The sequence below is a fragment of the Lepisosteus platostomus genome, chromosome 20, assembly GCF_059453375.1.
Source record: "Lepisosteus platostomus isolate fLepPlt1 chromosome 20, fLepPlt1.hap1, whole genome shotgun sequence".
Lineage (NCBI taxonomy): Eukaryota > Metazoa > Chordata > Actinopteri > Semionotiformes > Lepisosteidae > Lepisosteus > Lepisosteus platostomus.
This window is the reverse complement of record NC_142630.1, coordinates 2,957,492-2,970,434: the sequence shown is the minus strand read 5'-3', so window position 1 is coordinate 2,970,434 and position 12,943 is coordinate 2,957,492. Positions and strand designations below refer to the sequence as shown.

Below are 12,943 nucleotides of genomic sequence, written 5' to 3'. Positions count from 1 at the left end.
CAGGAAATAGCGCCGCCTGAGCCAATCGCAGCGCCGCGGCGGGCCCCGCCCTCGGTGACGTCACTGCCCGTAATGTGGCGAGGAGAGGCGCAGCCCTGAATTCGCCCGACCCAAGAACCGAAGCGTTTTAATGGAGTATTATCCCCAGGGGGCAATTAATAAACATAATAATAATTCCTTACACGTACATAGCGCTTTTTCTGGACACTCCACTCAAAGCGCTTTACAGGTAATGGGGACTCCCACTACCACCACCAGTGTGCAGCCCCACCTGGATGGTCATTAAGATTTTATCATCAATATATCATTATATCATTAATAATTATCAGTGATAATTATAATATGTTTAACTACACTGTGCAATATGTAGTGTGGAAAAAGAATAGTTGTTGATAATAAAAATTCCTTACACTTTTCTGGACACCAGAAAACACCCTGCGATTTTTAATGAGGAAGGAGAACGCGGACCTCAGTTTTACATCTCACCCTTTTACAGTATAGTAGTGTATACTGGTGAGCGCCGCCTACTGGCCCCACTAACACCTCTTCCAGCAGCTGCCTCAGCTTTCCCAGTTCACATCACTTGGTGTGTGCTGGTATTAGCCACAGTTTTAAGTCTTGGGATTATACAGAGTATACTTTTTCGCCTTTTGTTGCATTACGTGATGTTTAACTTAAGGAGTTTAATATAATGTTATACTTTGCAAGATGTAATATGGAAAAGGGAAACGTATTTACAATGAATCTGTTATTAATGACGGGTAGATATAGTATCCACAAAATTCTGCTCCCTCTTTTTTAAAGGTTATAGGATAGGCAAGGCAGTACTACTTCAAAACCTCCATCAAAAACATGAAAAATAAGGCCAAAAGCACAAATGTATGTAAAAATCTCAATTTGTTGTGTTTAGATTTGTAATGAACTCTGCAGACATAGTGTTCTGTGTCTTTTTTAGTCTTGTTTTTGGATACTGTTTCTTATTTACTTGCATTATATTCCTGAATGAAATAATTCACCTAAACCGTGCGACTGAAGCCGACATGCTCATTTCCGCCCAGCGCTACATGTAGCACCACATTCTTTTTTCCATATTATTTCGAATATTTTCAATATATTTGACAATATCCATAAATGTATAAATGCGACTTATTGCCATTCGCTGTTTATTTTGAATCTGCCTTTCACTCGCTTTTACGTTTACTTTACTGTATAAATACAAAGCATTTACTTTTTTTGTCGGAAAACGTCCGTGACCCTTCCACAGGGTGCACAGTTCAAAGAACAGTGTTCTCCGGTGGTTCTTGCCGAGCCTGTTATGCACTAGTACAAGACAAGGCCTTGAGTATTCACAATACTCAATCGTAGCCATGCTCGGTACTAATGTCACTGTAAAGCTGCTACATCTGACGTTATTAGATTTGACATGTCATCATCATAGTACTCGCAGAACAGATTCTTAATACTCAGTCCAAAAATTAAATACTGTCTTTCCCCTCATGCGGTCATACCCACATTCGTTCTGGCTAGCTCTCACACGACCTCTAGAGTTTGTTCATAGTTTGTTTTCTTCTTCAGGAAAGAAATCATGTCCACCGATTATACGCTTGGTGAGCGTTGTCTTTATTAAGCAGGGTCTACTGCGTTTAAATACATCACATTGAGAGAATCGTAAAAACACATACCTGTAAAGTTGTTCATAAATAGTTTTGGGGATACAGCTCCAGTATTTGAAGCACACAGTTCACCGAATAATTATTCTGAAGGAATACCTTTTCACTTCAGAAAGGTTGTGAAGTGGAAAGCGGAAGACTGAAGATGTGAACCCCTGATCCTGTAACCCCGGTTAATATCATCAACACAGCCTCTTAGAGACACCCTGAGCAAAGGTAAGAGTAAGAGGTCTAGAACTATTGTTCATCGCCCTCTTTAATCCTCCTTAAACCAACTGGACAAGTAATTTCTTGTGCGTGAGAGCTTGACCCAGGTCCGTACACTACCGTGGTCCCTACACTAGGTAAAGCGCTCTGGGATCTTCTGGGATTCAAAATGTTCGCAAATGTAAGGAGTTACTGCGATTAAGAAGGTGCAGTGACGTTTTTAACAGTGTGTAATATCACAGAAGGACGCTAGAGGGAGCTAAGGTACCACTGCTCAAGTGAAATGTGCTGTACAGTTCTGCCGTGCGGTATCCAGTCTGGGTGGTTAAGTGCTCCGACAGCCTACCTAGTCAGGTACAGGTACCTGTCCTGCTTTCCAGACCTGGAGCTGGGCACCCATGTTAAACTCAGTCTGCTCTGTCGGCTCTTAACACTTCTTCTCTTCTGCACAAGACTCTTCATTGCAAATCCATGCCTGATTTGGCAGTCGCTCATGTGATCTCTGTGAGAAATACAAAAATATCCTACACTTCAGGCAACCACACTAATATGAGGTTGGGGTTACGAAAACATTTTCTGTCTGGTGTCTTACTCTGTGTCTGTGCTTTCTCATTTCTCCAAGTTGTTAGTATGACATATTATCACATTATATTAAATTATATGACATTCTTTTGCATGCTCTCATGTAATTCATATTTAAAAGAATACTAAACCACAAATGAACAATGACAAACAAAATGCAGATGCTTAAAAGTAACAATTTTATTTTCAGCACCATGTGGGTAGAAATTCGCAGCAAAATAGACATGCAAACAAAATGAAAAAAATCTATGTAATTACAGCTGTGGAAAACTGTTGCTTTTTTCAGCCAAGGATTTTAACAAAACCAAGCTAGCAAAACAGACTGGTACTTTGATTTCTTTAGACACACTGTTCTGTCATTATAGGTTTACTGCTCTCAAAACATTTACTTCTGCCTTGGAAATACTTCTTGTCATGTTATAACTAGGCAGTTTCTCCCAGACTGTATCTTCAAACTGAACTCTAATGGAATGGCCTGCTTAAACACCAACAACTGGTTCCACAGACCAAGGTTAACTATACCTGTGGGCTTGTTTTCCTGACACGATACGAGGTAGTTCAGGATTTGTGATAACTGTAGTCTGTAACATCACTGTAACCTGTAGTCTGTAAAGCTGCAACCTTTGTGAAAGACGAATTTATGTTTTTTTCTGAATCTGAAGGTGGATTGTTGAACACTCAGAACCACTCAGCGCATCAGAATGGTTAGGCATGAAAGAGACCCATTGGGTTCTCTTTCAATCACATGACCAGTGCAGGTCACGCTGGGAAGAAAGGTGAATGGGACTATAGAGAATAGATCAACCCCGATCAAACTAAACTGCACGGAAATAAACCAGAGCACCCAGAAAAACCCACACCAACAGGTGGAGCACAGATTAACTCATAACTGAGAAGCAACCAAAGCCAGAACTTAGTGGGGGATCCTGGGCCACAGCCTTGACTCCCACACTGTAGCAGCTGAGAGAGCAATATTGGAGGTCAGACTCCAGTCCACGAGGACTGCTTGGCCATTTAGTTTTGGGTTTTCATCTCTCATTGCTGCAGTGTACCATTTGCGTGGCTAACTGAGCATGTCGCACCATTCTCCAGGTCCCTTCACCACCGCAGGTCCCTCGCACGTCTCTGGAGAGCGTCTTTCACTACCCGGCTCCGTAAGGACCCAGGGGCAAAATACATCTCATTAGGCAGGTCATTCGTTCAATTAAGGAGACTGATCTGAACGACAACCTTACAGTCCACACAAGACCCACAGTCTGAAGCTCATGTACCATCAACAACTACAATTGGTTCCGACTTTGTGTGGGAAATAAGAAAGCCCCATCCCTATTCATAAAATACACACGCACATCTTATAAACAAGTGTACAACGGGCATAGGAAGACAAAATGAAGAGGAGGATATAAAACTAGGAAACGCCAACATAAAATCACACAATAAAAAATATGTTTTTTTCTTTTAAATGCCTTTATTATATATAAAATGACAAATATAACTACAGTATATTTCCCTACAAATCTGAATGTGAACCAATGCTAATCCCACTTTATGTGTATACAAAATGACAAAATAGTCCCATAGGTATCCATCTCCAAAAATGCCGTTTAAAAGCTGTATCTTCACTTCAAACACAGAAAAGCTGTTCCATGTTATGAAATATCCATTGTTCATCACCTCTGCTGCACTGGCCTGGTGTAAGCCGAGTTGTTCTGAAGTTTCCTTGTCAATGAGGTAAGGGCCCGACAGTCCTGCCTTGCGTTGTAAAACAGAATCTGGTCCAAGTCAAAGATGGACAGGAAAGGCCAGTACTCAGTCAGATCTGTTTTGTTTGACAAGGTTGCCATCCACATTATTTCAGTGCAGGAAAAAACAAGTCCCTGTAATTTATAGAGTAGGCACGCACTTTGAACCATAAGGTAAACAACCATTTTTTCAATTGTTAACCATTGTGTTGGCCAGCACTGTGGGAAGTACCTGTTGGTAAACTGTAGACGTGAATTTGCGTCTGTTTTTTGAGCCACAGTGTCTTCTGGATTTTTCTCCATCCAACACGTTCACTACATAAATAACTTAACAAAATTGCCTCCATCTGCAAACCATTGGCTTTTGGTATCAGTAAAGTGACATATAAAACCTGTAGGTTTTGGCTCTTTCACACCTGCGGTGTGTATCACTACTACTCACTGCATAAATGTCCTGAAAAAGCTACAGAAGTAGTGCATTGCTGGAGGTTATTCTGATAAAAGTTTCAGACAAATCCTGTACAAGAAAATAGTGTCTAGGACTCCCCTCAATAAGGTCAAGGCATGCACAATCATTAAAAGTGAAAAGTAGAGAAAAAGTACAGTAGTGAACTATATTTGTGTGCTCATACATTCTATGCTCCTTTTCCCTACAAATCAAATAGTTAAAAATTAATTAACCCAGAAACAATTCAGACGAGCTAAAATGCCTTGTGAAAGCAAATGGTAGAGATACTGATGATCTCTGGTGGTCTTACCCTGAGAAGTTGGTTTTTGGAAAGAGTGCATTTACCCAGATTTTAAGTGGTAAATAACTAAAAACTGCCTCATAGCCTGCAATTTGGGGGCTATTTCTGTGTCCTCCTCACCACACAGTAGCCCGCCTACCACTGATCTAACATGCTAATGAGATTTGAGAGAACTAATGGTATAACCAGTATGAAAAAAACATATTACTGTTCTTTTTAACATATCAGTATTATTGCTGTACATTTGTGTAATGAGCAAACATATATAAACAACAGAAATGCCAAAAGAAACACAGAAAGAACCACTTTTACTCTTTTCACTGGTCTGGCTTCCCAAACACAACACCTTGCCCAATATGAAGACAGAAACTGTCGGCTAGTTGGAGGGGAGAGTGATGGAATTTTCTCTTTTACAAAAACAATGGTCTTATTTCATGTCTAGCTGGTTTAAGGCCTCTTGCCCTGGTTGTCATAGCAACATTTCTTCTTCCTGTGTAAATAGAGTGTACTTCCAGATGATTGTTCGTGTGGATACAAGCTAAATGTCAAAGCAACAGAGAGGGGCTGTGTTCCTACTGTTTCTTTTTCTTTTGACATTTTTTTTACTTTAAAGTGCCATTCACAGCATGGCAACATTTCTAATGTCCAATTTCAAAAGTAAAAGCTTATAATTCAGCAACCACTCTAGAAAATATCTTGACTGTTCTGGGGAAAATAATTCCCCCTCCCCCATCTTCAACTCTGTTTTACATTCCTCCATAATAGCCTTAACAGCCTTTCATTCTCTGTGTTGTCTAATTCTGTAACCAAGCTAAATGAACAATTGCAAATTTAACTTATGGCAAGTTCTGCCATCTAAATAACAGTGAAATTGCGTACTCAGAAGGATGCACGCTCCCACAAACAAGATCCAAGGATCTACCTAGAAATGTACATGTACATAGCACTGCTGTTGACCCTGTCTCTTTCAAAAGCCATCCATGGTCAAGGTAGCTGAGCTTTACAGCACAGCACATAACTAAGCCACACACCCAACAACATCACTTTCTGAAACTTTGTTTCGCTTAATGGTTTCTCCTGTAATCATTGGGCTCACGACACTTGCCACTGAATAGAAAATAAATTGCCCTTGTGTTTCAAGTCAGTTCCCAAACAAAAAGTTTAAAAAAAAATTAAAAAGTATATGTACTGTATATGTATATGTACATAAATCTTTGTGGTATAGTTATTGGGGGACGGGGCTTTTTCTCAATAAATTCTCACTTTTCACATGGTTTTTATATAAGGAACTGGGTTATGTTTATATGTGTTTTGCATGCTTATTATTGTATTTCTAAATACATTGTGAAAATTGAAGTATAGTTCCTTGAAATGGCTGTTAACAGTTTCATTTCAGAATTAAGGCTCAGAGTCTATTATTAGACTACACCTAGTGTAAGTGTGTTCGCTGAGTTTATTCACTCGCTCAATTAATCATTAAAAAAATTAATGGGACACAACAAAAAGGCCCTTTATTTTGTTCTATCTGGGATAGTTATAGCTGAGCTGATGTGTGGTGAGTGTTCTGGCGCACTATGGCTGCTGTCGCATCATCCAGGTGGGGCTGCACACTGGTGGGGGTCGAGGGGATCCCCATTACCTGTAAAGTGCTTTGAGTGGAGTGTCCAGAAAAGCGCTATATAAGTGTAAGCAATTATTATTATTATTATTATTATTATTATTATAGTTAGGTGCTAGATACACACCAACAGCTTGTCTTAATAAGTTAAGAGCATTGCGTATTTCAATTAGATCCTGTTAAGCAAATCATAGAAACAGTGAAAACTGGTGAAATTTAAATAAGCAGGAAGTTTGCAAATAGGTTAATTGCACATAACCCAAATTGCCAGACACTAAAAGGAGACAACAGTATCCTCTCATTCGAAGCACAGGTTAGGAGAGGTAGCCTCTACTGTCCCTTGAAACTTTATCTGGATGAAAAGAAGAAGAGGGAAAATAACATACACTTTTTGGTTCCTTTTTATTTTTTATGGAATAATAAATTGTGGCTGTAAGTTATGTATATGTATTGATGAAATAAAATGTTTTTGTCTACTTGTCAATCTTACTTTTCTAATGAAAACTACTACCAGTACTCTGCTACTTACAAAACCTCATTATCACTGGAAATCAGAAAAAAATAATCTTTTAAATATTCCTTGTGTGTTGTTTCTCTTATGGATCAAACAAAAATATTATTCTGTAACTGCATTGGATATCGGGAAATCAGATTAAGCAGTTAAATGGGGTTGAAAAGACTGAAAGGTTATGACAGAAATGTTTCAGAATTGCTTTAATCTTATGGGAACGTAGCGCATAATAGAAAATAATGTTTCAAACAAATGAATAGATGCAAAATTATAACATATGCAAAGGCGTTTGCAAAGTTATTCTTCAATGAGAAAAATGTAAAACCCTTTGAAAAAAATCTTTCCGAGTTACCACATCCTCAAAAAAGTGCTTTGAATCCACCTGAACTCCGAAAACGTCTATGTCAAGGAGGAACACAATAGGAATTTTACGTTCTGAAATTACAAAGTGTTCTTTAACTCTCCCCACGCACACGGAAACAAAAGATTTTTGGAAATAGAGGATTGTCCAGTTTAATAACCTGACATTTGAATAAAGATGGCATTACCTGTGATGAAAAAGCAGCTGTTCATTTCATTTAAGGGGATGCTTTAAAACATTTTTTTCAAGCTTTCAGGTTAATAGCTTTTCTGTTTTTTTTTAAAAAAACATGTTACTAACATAACCGACTCTTTTCCATTAGTTTCAGAATCGGCACATAAACCGAAAAAAGCACAGTGCGCTGCGAATGCAGACTCCCCTCTATCTGCTATGCAAGGGAACTCAGCCCAGCCCAGCTCCTCATACTATTCCTTACCACAGTGTAAAGAAATCCTACTTCCTGGATTTCAAGTCTGGGAAGTACGAGAAATCCAACAGTTTTCCGAGTAACAGGACGCACTTGGGGGGTAGTTCTCAGCGGTGTGACTACACCTTGAATAAAAAGGAGTTAAGACTCCCACCTAGTGGGGCTACCCCTTCCCAAATACCCTGCCCCCCTCTCAGTGAGGGCGAACTGGTTGGAGCATTGATACAAATGCGCACGGCTTATGGCTTTCAGGGGGTGGTAGCAGATGCAGTTCTGCTCTTGAGCCAGTACAGCCCGGCTCGATGCCGAAACAGAGACATCGGCATCGAAAGAGGGGGGGCAGCTGTATTTGCACGACCGTGTGTGCACATCACTTGCAAAACGGCGCACGAAGTTCAGTAACTTGCGGGGAAACTCCCTTTTTAGGCCACTTGACTTGACCTGCTCGCTGTCGGGAGACGTCAGTTCCGGTGTACACAGACAGGGATTTACTGTCAGGAGGGCGGGAGACGTCGCTGGTAAGGGATGTTTCTGTGCCTATTTTTAAAAGCGTCGGCGAGGGCGTTGAAACGCGTAGCTCGGCGGCACGAACAAGAAAAACGGGCGGCAGGCGGCGGGTCGGTGACGGGGCTGATGGACATTTGGTGAGGCTCCGGGGTGGCTCCGTGCGTGCCCGGCGTTTAATGTCGCAGATTTGCCGGGGGGGAATCACTGGCTAGCCTGCTTCTAGTGGTGCAGTACCCTCGGTATGCAGCAAACAGCTTTACTACAGCCAGGCGAAGGTTTGACTTCGCCTCCTGCCCATGTTTTGGCCCGGCGACAAGAAATTAAAGGGCCTGAGGGGCAGCTCCGCGGTGGGCGTTTGCGGTCGGCTTTTCCCTGCCGTAGCTGCAGGCTCTGCAGAAAGGTAGGACTCGCCAGGCAGCGGGGTCGTGCCCGTGGCGTTTCGAGATAACTCTTCGCCAAGACGGACACAAACTCCGTTTTTTTTAATAATAACCCCCCCCCCCCCCCTAGGAGTTTATCCTGTACGTGCATGCTGGCCGAAGGAGTTGCGTTTCGTTATAAAAAAAATGTTGTGTTTTTTTTTCCGCGGCGGCGTGGACGCTGCCAGCCGGGATGCCGAACTGTTGCGCCGCTCCGGTGCAGGAGAGGCTGCGACAGCCCCCTGGCTGGTTTCGAGGGCGTGAAAAAGGCCGTATTAATAACCGCTTGCCACAAAGTGTCCCCTAGTGCTGGCTGCGTGAGTTTCGGCGAAACTGGCACACTGCGCTTGCGGGGATGGCGGTGCACCTTTCCTGCGAAATACTGATCGGCCTCGGCAGTGGTGCGCCCCGGTGCGGGGGCTCCGCTCGCAATGCCCAGCCCGGTGCGAGGCGACAGGTAGAGCAGGCGTGCATCCCCAGCGCACACGGACAGGCGGCTTCGCTTGTGAGGCTCGTATGCATCTTATTCTGATTTTATTTTTTTATGTTTATGTTGCATGCATGTGCACGGGAGAGGGGTTGTGGGGTTTGTAGCACAGGGCTGACCGCACACGTATGCTGACCTCCATGCCGTCGGCAGAAGGAGAGCTGTGTGTGTGATCTGTCTGCTCGGCAGGGGTGTGTTTTTTTTTGAAACCGTGACGAGGGTTTCTTTCGTGCTGTTTCTTTTTGGGTGGTTAACCACCGGTGTCGTGTTCATTCTGGACCGCTGCTGGTTTGGAGAAAGCATTCAGACGAGGTGTATGGTGCGTCAATCGCTGTTTTATTTATTTTTTTGTAAATCGTGAAGCTTTTGTAGTAAGACCACGCATCCTTGGGAATTGAATTTTATCGGGTTTCACCCGTTGTTTATTCCCTCACACTTACAGGGACGTACTTCGCTTTCAAAATTGCTTTCAGCCTTTTGCGGGTGTTTAAAAAGAACACGAAAGATATCTCTTCTGAAACAAGTTTTTTTTTAAATGTTTTTTTTGGGTATTTTCCCCGGTAGGTTTTTTTTGCACCCAGACCTTTTTTTACTTTCCGGATCACATTCATCAAAGTGCCTTATGTACCTTTTTTCCTCCGTTTAAACGGTCGTTTACCTTGATCTAGTGATCTGAAACGTGAGACGTGTACTTGGTTTATATACTAGTGTCAAAAGAGGGACGGAGGGGGGGGGGGGGTGGAAATTAATTTCTGAATGCTGATTCCTCCCAGAAGTTGCGTATTTCGGATGTCGTGGAGTGTTTTTTTTTTAATGAACGTGCAATGCAAAAGAGGACCGATGCGATTGCGCTCGATGACAAAGTTAGGCGCTGCCGTGAACTGTCACTGCTTTTCCCACCTGGGAAGGGAACGGGAACGCCTTTAGGAAAGGAGGGGGAAAAAGCCCAACATCGCCGGATCCCGCAGCCGTGACTGAGGCTGCTTCGCCCCTGCGGTGACAGCAGGTGAACGTGTTTTATGAATGAGCTGATTGGGAAACCGTGAATGACCGATGATCCCATTTCGCCTCGCCCATGAAGTGTCAACAAAGCGACGCTAGACTCTCCTGGTTGGTGCAAATCCTGACAGAGATCACACAGAGGGGCCCCAGGCGCTGTAAACGTAACTAAGGCCGTGCTCTGTCCAGCATTAACTGGCATATTTTCCATTGTTTTTTTACTTACTGTCTTGTATAAAGAGAGATGCAGTCGTGTGTTGCATCGCCTTTTGCACAGTAACCGAGCACACGCCTCTGCGCACCGTATCCCTGAAAGGTAAGATTGGTTTAAAAAAAAAAAAGTAGATTGAAGCCGATATATGCATACATTCAAAACGCATGGAATCATTTCAGCATGGTCGGTTTGTGGGGTCTGTTTGGCTCCTGAGGGGTGTTATCGCAGTTGTGGGAATGCAGCTCCCTGGCTTGTGGGCCAGAAGGGTTTCAGCCCTCCTTAGCTGAGATCATGTGGAATGTATTTCCTGTTTGGGTCGCAGGAGCTAGGAAATGTAGGAAATATCTCGCTGGCCACTAATGATAGCCTGCTTCTCCTTCAGGTTCTGAAGCAGGACCGGCGGGCGCAGCATGTTTTTTTTTTTAAATGTGTTGAAGGAAAGTGGCTTGTTATTTCTACACGGTTAACAAACATTTCTTTTTTGTTAGAACGACCCCAAGTTAACGCGTTCCCGAGGGAACTAGAGGTTACCGTTCCTGCGCAGTCTGTTCTCCCCAAATTTCAGCCCTGTGCTCTTGAGACGCATCGCTAGGGTCCTGTTTTCCCTTAGTGTGGGGTGTGTACTTTGGGGGTAATTTAGTTATTTTAGCTTGTGTGGAATGGGGAGCTAGTACACTGCGCTCTCTCCCTCCTAACTAGCTTGCTGTAAGTGTGTAAAATGTCCGTGGGGGGGTTGGTTGGTCTCTCTAGTCGTAGACATAGGAATGCCTGGATCTGTGTGAATTCAGCTCGGGTTTGGGTGGATGCCGTTTACAGGGCACTTTTTTTTTTCTACGATTGAATCTTGATTTTTTTTTTAAACTGTGTTTTCTTCTCTGGACAAGGCAGGACTTTTATCACGTGTGCCTAAAATTAATAAGCTGTCAGCAGTGTACAATAGCTGGGGGAAAAAAATGCACAATCGTGTAGCGCTCTGGAATCACCCAGTTTATTAACTCCAGTCTTCTTTGATCTAACCATTAGTGATTTACCAGATTGAGGAAAACCTGGGTTTTTTTTCCCCCAGAAAGGGGGAGCATTAAATGACAGAATGCACCAGAGTGCGACTAATTAGAGTAAATTACTGGAGCTTACTGGTTTTTTTTGCGGTTTGTTTGTGCACCCTCCTTTCCACAGCGCTGTAGTCTCTCGGTAACGCCTGTTGATTTATCTGTAGCAGTCCTGTTGCTATGGTAATAAATGCATTCCACTGCAATATTCTTGAGGGCTATGGGCCTGAGAGCTTATAATCTTTTTGGCTCCAGTTGCACTCCTGTGTGTAACACCTTTTTCAGCTTCTCACTTTGAATTGCTGCTGTATTTAGAAAGGAATCCTATGTAAACTTGACAAGCTTAGCTTTCAGATCTTGGGCTCGTTATTTGTTGAAGGTTTGCGTACAGTTAAAGACATACTGCTTACCACTTTTGTCTGACAGCATCGGACATTAACTTTTAAAATAACTTGAGTAATATTGTGTACTATTATTACTGCGCTTGTGTGCACCATATCGAATACTTCAGTCCAGTATTTGTAACCCGTATTTGTTCTGGAACAGGTGCCCTTTGCAGATGGTTGCCAATTGGCTGCATTTGGTCATTAAAACCAGCATTGCTGACATTTTTTATGTCCCCACCAAAGCGGCCGAGCAGTTGTTTAGTAATCTGTCATTGGGGTTTAATGCCAGACCGTGATGGAGACGCCAGGAGCTCTGCTCGGCAACCTTGCGTCTTGTAGATGTCTGGCATGCGTGTTTGTTTGTGCTGCCCTTCTGCAGTGTCGGTGGGCCTGTATTGTTCTGTGGCTCTTGGCAGTGATGTGAACATGACTGAGCTGAAGCAGTCCACTAGGAACTAGGGCCAAGGCAGGCAAAGTCACCGAGTGCTGTGCATCACAAAGCCCTTGACTTCAAGTGGTCTTGATCTTTGATTGCGCGAAGTGGTGGCTTTGTACTTGGATGAGCGTCTCCACACGGGCTCATGTTGGCTTGCAGGCTTGGTGTATGCTGGGGTGAAGTGTGTTGCACCTCCTGGGGGAGGGCTTCGTTTCTAAGCTCGTTCGCGCTAGGAGAGTAGCAGCCGGAGACAGCTGATGGTTTTTTGAGGTTTGCCTGTTTGCAGCTGTGCTTCATTCAGGTGGAGTTTTATTTGTGTCAGTACAGCCCCAAATGTTTGATCTCTCAGTTCTATATAGGTGTAATTCTAAGAAGCCCTGGGTTGTCTCAGTCTTTGATGATGCAATGAGATTCTGAAAAATATTATACCTTTACACAACGTAGATCTTAAATATAAGTGAAAAGACTCCTAGAGTTCATTGTATTGCTTTTAGTCCTGTTATAGCAGGAGCATCTCCGTCTGCTGTTGTCTTTTTAAGGGACAAAAAAAAGCACATTTTGATGATGTTCCTTATAAGA

At 42.8% G+C, this 12,943-nt stretch overlaps 1 protein-coding gene across 7 annotated transcripts in view; it reads left to right on the top strand.

Moving 5' to 3' along the window:
* The first annotated feature begins 7,979 nt into the window (after positions 1-7,979).
* The window catches only part of garre1 (granule associated Rac and RHOG effector 1), a 45,615-nt gene continuing 40,651 nt past the window's right edge, over positions 7,980-12,943 (top strand). Inside the window, exon 1 of one of the 7 annotated variants that reach the window (XM_088613860.1) lies at positions 7,980-8,385. The gene's annotated coding sequence lies outside the window, so the exon portion shown is untranslated. Of the gene's footprint in view, positions 8,512-8,533; positions 8,775-9,005; positions 9,308-9,453; positions 9,600-10,035; positions 10,596-12,943 lie in introns of those variants that run through there. The other 6 variants (XM_088613859.1, XM_088613863.1, XM_088613862.1 and 3 more) reach the window with 6 other exon arrangements.